The following is an 8,641-nucleotide window of genomic DNA, read 5'->3' on the forward strand; positions in this document are numbered from 1 at the left end:
CTGCTTCTGCCCAAGGGATGTGTTTGAAGTCCTCTTTGATATCTTTGAGGGCGCTGTGCACGGAAGAGGAAGTTAGGGGACCAGAGAGTGATGGCCTCTGTGTAAATTTTTCAAGTTAGATTAAAATTAGCACCGCAAGGGTTCGGAGGAACCTACCCGGTGAATAAAGAAGGCTTTTCAAAGTACAAAGAAAACCATGTGTACCAAGGAGGCAGCCCACAGAGGAAGCTCAGTGAAAGGAATGCAGCTCCTGTGGAATGTGCCAGCCTCTTCCGCTCCGCAGTGTTGACACCACGTGAATCTTTGGGTAGAATTAAGCTTACCCCCTCGTTTTTAACGTCAGGAAAGGGAAACCTGGAGAAGTGAAATTCCATGCACAGAGGTAGCTAGAAGCAGACACAGGACTATAACTGAAGTCTCCTAGTTCCTAGTCTCAGTCCTTTCTCCCCCCCTTGCCACTTTACTGCCAAATTCTGTGTATCTCAATTATGGGGTCTCAACCTGGGGTCTGTGAATGAGTCCGTGGGAGGGTGGGACTCTGAGCTTCCTAAAAATAAATTATATGCAAAAATATGCATATATGTCCAGTGCAGTTCCTGGTTGTCATCAGTTCCCCAAAGAGGTCTTTGATCCAAAAAGAGTGAAGAACCACTGTCCTAAATTCATAAAGACCTCAATGGGAGTGGGATCCTGGTGTCCTCATTTGGACCAATGGGAAGTCAAGAATTTCTCCACCATCTTTTCTCCAAGGAGCCAAAACTGCTGCCAAATATTGGTTTCTTCCTGCTCAGCCAAGTGTCCACTTCCATTCATTTGTTCCTTATTCCTTTATTCTGCAAACATATTTTGACTGTCCAGTCTATGTCCCAGCACCAGTTAAGCGTGTTCTCCAGGAGAGAACTGGGGAAAGGACCCCGCTGTGCTCTTCTTGGCAGAACGAACACCAGGCTGCTATCACATTCTCACTGTTGCAACAAAGTATATATAACCTCAAAATGCCAGTAACCACACCCCATACACGTACATATATCGGGGGGCCAGCAAAGCCAGCACAAAGAAGTGGGCCCTGTTAAAGAACCAGGGGCAGAGCAGCCTAGTTCCAAGTGACATGGGTATATGCCGCATGGCAGTAGCATATCCCATCATTGGAAGGGCTGCTCCCAGGTGAGCCCTTTTCTGAGACATCCCCATTGGTGAGTATGCACGCACAGCCACTGACTCTCCAACAAGGAGAGAATGTGTTTCATTCATCTTGACAATATTTGTAGTGGGCAAATAGGAAATCATGGCCATGGACATACGGTTACAGTTTAGGACAGATGTGTCTTAGACACAGATATGCAAATAGAAGCCCAGTTCTCCTGATTCCTCAACATAAGCTAGATCCAGTGTACACTGATGGAGGAAGTGACTCTATCTGTACCTGTGGGTTGTGCTTTTTCTGATATAACTTCAGGCACAATGGAATGCACCTGGGTTGTCCCACAGGCAAGGCTGGCGGAATCACTGCCTGGCCTTCCCTGAAGCGCAAGGGAGGTGCTGGTTGCTGCCCAGTGCCATTTGCATAACCCTCTGCCCAGACAATGACAAGGGAAGGCTTCTACTGAGATGGAGAAATATTAGTCCCCCTAGGTAGCATCTGAGTGGAGCTTGAAGATTTTGTTCACTGAGATCTATAAAGTATTTTGTTTAAGTCCTTAAACAATGGCAAAGACTCACCCCTTTTCTATTACCCATTCCAGGCTCATCCTTGGAAAAACCCACATGATTCTCTTTGGTAAAACAGTATACTTATATTCCAGGGTGAACCTTCAACATGTTTGGCCCACACACAAACACACACACGTACACACACATGCACACATAATGCATGGACACTCAATACACCTATAACACAGGTACACACATTCATGCATACACATAACACATACACCCATGCACACTGCCTTTTACAACATCCCTGACACATATGAGGTACATTTAAAATGTCTTAGCAGGCCTGGCTGGTGTGACTCAGTGGTTAAGTGTCGACCCATGAACCGGGAAGGTCATGGTTCGATTCCCAGTCAGGGCACATGCCTGGGTTGCTGGCTTGGTCCCCAGTAGGGGGCGTGCAGGAGGCAGCCGATTGATGATTCTCTCTCATCATTGATGTTTCTATCTCTCTCCTCCTTTCCCTTGCTCTCTCTGAAATCAATAAAAACATATTTTTTAAAAATAAAACAAAATGCCTTCGCAGACCCAGCCCTGTGGTTCAATGGGGTTTGACAGGCCACGGCTTCAGCTATGTGCAGGAACCCATAACACATACTACCTTCCCCTTCTATGTTTCCTGTGAGCTGGTCTGAGACCAGCCACGCAGTACACTAAAAAACAAAGCTGGAAAAGTGAATGTTTCTTAGAATTTACAAATTGCTAACTAGCAGCTTTATATTGGGAAACTGCATTTGATGGAATTTTCTAAGAGATGAAAACAGCAAAGGCCAAAACCACAGAGATCTCTCCCAAGGTCTGGGCAGGAAGGAGGAAGGACATATGGGATGGTCATTCCATCTTGCCAACCTACAGTCTTAAGAGGGAATAGGCATTTCTCATTTATCTCTAACATTAGTTTGATAGGAAAGTCAATGTCTTTCATGCAAATTAGGAAAAGCAGGTGCCATCCAAGGAAGTCTGGTGATAGGAAACATCAGTTTGGAAGAAAAGTCATACAACTCACACACACACACACACACACACACACACACACACACACACAGAGTGAACATTAAGAGGAGTTGGGGAGAGGAGACCTAGTACAGTTCCAAAAATTTAGACACTGTGACAGGAAAAAAGTAATTAATGGTAAGGTGAAAAGAATCAAATTTGTATGGAATGACTGAAAATATGAACTTAAAATAATGGAGTTGTTCAGAAATCTCTGTAAGATACAGATATGGAGCCTGAGTCTGTACTTTTTAAAATAAAGTAAAAGGACCTCACATTTTCTTCTACATTCTCCACCCATAATTCCTCCCCAGTAACTTGGCAAGAACATACTTAAGTTCTATTCCTATTGTCTATGATTCCATAATTCAACCACCCACTCTTGGTTCTGTATTCATACTCCAGCTTAGAGCTGTGAGCAGAATTATTGAATGGTAGGCGCAAACAAGAGAAGTTTCAGCTTGGGTTTCATAGTTCCTTGGTCAAATTTCTCATTCCTCTAAATGTGCAAAAGTTGCAAAGCTGTAAAAAGTGTGTCCAGTAGCCATTGCACTTAGTTTTTTAACAGCAAAGATAGTAATAATAATAATTATTATTATTATTTTATTTCAGAGGGGAAGGGAGTGGGAGAGAGAGATAGAAACATCAATGATGAGAGGGAATTATTGATCAGCTGCCTCCTGCACACCCTCCACTGGGATTGAGCCTGCAACCTGGACATGTACCCTGACCAGGAATCAAACCATGACCTCCTGGTTCATAGGTGGATGCTCAACCGCCGAGTCGTGCCAGCCAGGCGACGCACCGATAATTATTAACAATGAAATAGTCGTAACAGTTAAATGTTCCTTTAGTAGTTCAATTTTAGTGGGTGATGAGAGGGAAGAGAGTCCAAATAATTAGTGATGTGGAAATGATCCTCACCCTTAGACATAAAATAGTTTAAACAGCAAAATGGGGTCCCTCTCTTATTGTCATGGCTAATGAAATAAATTCCTGAAATTGCGTGTTATTTTTATAAAATTTTTGGCTAAATCAAAATGGATTTTTAAGTTGTATCCATGTCAATTGGTCATAAGATTATATTGTGTTATTCAGATTAATCACTAATACAGCATTCAGAAATCTTATCTACTTCTCCACAAGAGACCCCAACAATATGTTGTGCTTCCCAGTGTTTTAGTTGGGTTTCTTCACACTAGCAAATAGGTGATTCTAGGAATAATAAATTACTTTTAAACCAAGTAAGAATATCTAAATTCTAGGACACATAATTAGTTCAGCTTGGTCAGTCTGGAGACAGATAAACATCAAACCCTGTAGGGAAAACTACCAAAATTGCATCTGGAGCTTGACAAGGTGTGAGTCACGCCACCTTGATCCATGACGGGCAGCACCTGCTCAGAGGGGATTAACTGAAAACTTACCCAGAAAAATTTCCCACAGAGAGTTAAAACATTTGTCCATAAAGGAGCATTAATAAACTATATTTTTTTACCTAAAGTCAAGATACTTTTCAGCCCTGGCCAGTATGGCTCAGTGGGTAGAGCGTCAGCCTGCAGACCAAAGAGTCCTGGGTTCGATTGAGGTCAAGGGAAGGTACCTTGCTTGCAGGCTCCTCCCCGGCTGAGGCCCTTGTCGGGGTGCGTGCAGGAGGCAACCAATCCATGTGTTTCTCTCACATTGATGTTTCTGTCTTTCCTTCTCTGCTCCACTCTCCCTAAAAATCAATGGAAAAATATCCACACAAAAAAAGATATTTTTTAGATGTCCAAAGAAAATTAACGTGATAAGAAATTACTAGCTCTTCAGGAAACAATGATGTCCCATATTTGGCACGACTTGAGTTTCTCTGACACCTAAAATATGTACTGACGTCATCCCACACCTACACAAAAACAAAATCAGCAGGAAAACCATCCTGCTGATTGGCAATCCCACAGTTCCTGTCCATCTGACCAGCTTTCACCAGAGGGCAACGTTTCAGGTTTGCACACAGAATTTAGAGACTGTCGAACCCCCAAGCCATTTAAGCACACGAACTCTGGGAAGTGGCTCATGCCAAATATACCCAATCCTTAGTTGACTACCCTTTCATATTAAAATCCCACCTTTTAATAAAGCATCCTGTTTCCAAACTAGATAGCAAATTCCAAGTGTAAAGATTTCAAACTTATCGCCTTCACTTTTTCATACATGTTCCCAATCTTCTTTTTTAAACTTTATTTACTTTCTTTTTATTGTTGACACTCTTACAGATGTCCCCATTCTCTCCTAGACACACACCAAAAAGTGAAATGGCAGTGGGCCGGGAATATCTTCAGTTTTACCTTTTCCCCCTTTTCTTTCTTTTCTACGTCCAGATGTAGAAAATGCTCGTTAACAGCAATTGGCATGTGTTCTTTTTTTGTTGTTCTATTTTTTCCAGATGAGCAATCAGAAAAGTTAATATGACTTCATTTCTTACAGATAGGGATTGGGTGTTTCGCTTGTTGAGCAGCACATGTCTTTTTATAAAACCTTGCATATGGTCCCGTCTTTGGCTTAATGGTCACAATGCTATACATCTGTCCCTGAAGAAAGAAAAACCCATGTCCTGGCCTTAGTTTTGTACTTAATCACAAACAGAGAAATAAAATTGTAGCAGGAAGCACCCTATGTACCTATTTGCCTGTGCTTAACAGAAGTGAACAGAAGCCTATGAAAAATATAAGTTTGGCCTCTCTTTTCAGTAGAATTCTGGTTTTGCAAAGGCAAGAGGAAATGCTGGATGAATTAGTTATAGTTCAATAACTGAATGGAGAGGGAGGAGGAATGCCTGGGAGAGGAGTAGCAAAGCAATATGTATGCATGTGGTGCCAAATTAATTTTGGGGTGGGGGTGGGGTTTCATATATATATATATGTTTTTTATTGATTTGAGAGAGAAAGGAAGGGAGAGAAAGAAAGAGAGAAACATCGATCGGTTGCTTCCCTTACATCTGGGTGGGTTTTCATTTTTAGTTAATTTCCCAAGGCTAACTGAATGGATGCAGGATGATCACTGTCCCAAAGAAAGCTGGAATCCAAACTTATATGACACAGGTACCAAATTACAATATTGATCTTGTAATGTAAAGGACTAGAATGATTTCAGATTTTGGCTCAATAGTTCTGAGCTGGGAATAGCAAAAGTTACACTCATACTGCTGTCTGTTAGAGTCCTTATTTAGCCTATTCCCATGGAAACTGAAATCAGATCTCTCTCTCTCTCTCTCTCTCTCTCTCTCTCAGAGGAAAATACTGTCGAGAGAGAGAGAGAGAGAGAGAGAGAGAGAGAGAGAGAGAGAGAGAGAGAGAGAGAGAGAATCCACAGGATAGTTTCTGCATGGACACTCTCTCATAGGTGATAACTCTCCAACAAATGGAAGAAAGGCCAGGCGGACTTCCTTTTTCAGAAGCCAACCTATAATGCAGATGAAAAACCCAGGTCAGAAAAGTAAGCATATCACACCAGGCCTTTGCTACCAATGCCTTAGAGCAGTGGTTCTCAACCTTCCTAATGCCGCGACCCTTTAATACAGTTCCTCATGTTGTGGTGACCCCCAACCATAAAATTATTTTCATTGCTACTTCATAACTGTAATTTTGCTACTTATGAATCGTAATGTAAATATCTGATATGCAGGATGTATTTTCATTGTTACAAATTGAACATAATTAAAGCATAGTGATTAATCACAAAAACAATATGTAATTATATATGTGTTTTCCGATGGTCTTAGGCGACCCCTGTGAAAGGGTCGTTCGACTCCCAAAGGGGTCGCGATCCACAGGTTGGCGACCCACAGGTTGAGAACCGCTGCCTTAGAGAATGCCATTTCCTAAGCACATGTTCAATTAACTTAGTTAACTAACTTGGAAATCTTTTATGGTAGGAAGACATCCACAGGAACTAAATTTCACCCTTTGGATTTTTGCCCACTTTGCTTTACTCTCAAGCATCGACATTTCCCTAAATAGCCCAGCAAATAAGAGCCAAGGAAAAAGAGAAAATGAATGAGTTCATTTCAATATTTCAACATATACTTAGTTAAGGTTCCATCTTAATGGCAAAATAATATGAGCGTATTCCAGATTTATGGAGCTATTTAGTAAATGATCTATAGTCTCTGTCTCCCTTGAAGATAGACCAACACTCAAGTTTCTGCCTCTAAAAGGGCACTGCTGAAACCTACATTAAGTTTGGAAAAAGAAAGAATACTGCCTCTCTCCATATCCCTCCAATTATGCCATCAGGCAACCTGGATACCGTCCTATAGACAATTTTTGACAGGGGGGAATACTTTACTTTCCAATTCTCTTCCCTTTTTTCATAAGATAAAAATTGGATTTCTTTTAAAAGAATTTCACTTTAAAATGGATGATAGATTATGATTTTTCTTACTACATGCCTCAGCAAAGGTGGTGAGTTTTACAACTCGAGAAGTATTTGAGCTTTTTCTGGAATCAGAGAGGGGATGAAGAGCTGTATGTTTCAGCTGGCAAAGATCAACAGGGCAGCAGGACAAAACTCGTGTCTGATCTTAAACATGAGGGTTTTTTTAAACCTCACTGCCACATATTCTCATTGTGCTCATACTTGAATGAGGAGTCTTATACAGGGATGAAGTGTCTGCAATTCCTTTGTGTCTGGAATTAAGATTCTGGGCCAGACTTTAGCAGTCCTTTACTCTCACCTGCACATTCCCATCTATAATGTGTCTATATTCCATTCCGTTCTACATGCTATTCCAATAGCTTATCCACTAACCTTTGCACTATCTATATAAAAAGCCTAAGCAACCTACCGGTTGACTGGTCACTATGACGTGCACTGACCACCAGGGGGCAGGTGCTCAATACAGGAGCTGCCCCCTGGTGGCCAGTGCGCTCCCACAGTGGGAGCACCACTCAGCTGACCAACGGGCGCCATACACTGACCACTGCAGCCCGGAGACCTCAGAAGAGCAGCAATGAGCCTACCGAGGGAGACCGCAGGCACAGCAGGGCCGGGATTAGCAGGAGCAGCAGGCAGGAGCTGCAGGTGGCATTGAACTACTGGTTTTGGCCCAATCCCCGCAGGCTACGCCAAGAGACCCCACTGGTGCACGAATGCGTGCACCGTGCCTCCAGTGTATTTATAAGTAAAATCAAACTGCACTCATATCCAAAAGCAGAAGACCCGGGAACTGTCATGAGTAGTTAAGGTAATAAGCACTTATGGCACCACAGCCCTGTGCTCAACCCTCTTCTGGATATTGCAGTTAATGCAGATTTTGCCTGCCTCGAACCATGAACAAACTGTTGCACCTGCAATTCAACAGAGAGGCATGTTCAGTTCATACAACATTGAGCTTTCTCCTCACCCAGAGTTCAGGGATCCCTGTCTCTTCCCATCACACCCTAACAGAGGTCATTGTCACCCATAGCTATAAGAAGCCTCCACTTTTCTGCCAGCAATGGCACAAACAGCTGCACACCACTAATTCGAATTCACCACAACCATATTTTATTTTATTTTTTAAAATATATTTTTATTGATTTCAGAGAGGGAGAGAGAGATATGAAGTCATCAATGATGAGAGAGAATCATTGATCGGCTGTCTCCTGCACGCCCCACACTGGGGATCAAGCCCACAACTCAAGCATGTGCCCCAAATGCGAATCAAACAGTGACCTTCTGGTTCATAGGTCGACTCTCAACCACTGAGCCATGCAGGCTGGGCACCATAACTATATTTTAAAATAATTATTGCCTCCCAAGTTATTTCTATTACCTAAAACCTGTGTGTGTTGTTAAGTACATTCTACATTTTTATAAACTCCCTGATAGCTACACTAGTTATACTCAGGATTCATGCTGAACTGTGATCCCATTTCTTGGTTGTCTCTTCAAAAAGAAAGACAGGTCTATT

This window comes from Myotis brandtii, unplaced genomic scaffold, assembly GCF_000412655.1.
Source record: "Myotis brandtii unplaced genomic scaffold, ASM41265v1 scaffold326, whole genome shotgun sequence".
NCBI classification, from domain to species: Eukaryota; Metazoa; Chordata; class Mammalia; order Chiroptera; family Vespertilionidae; genus Myotis; species Myotis brandtii.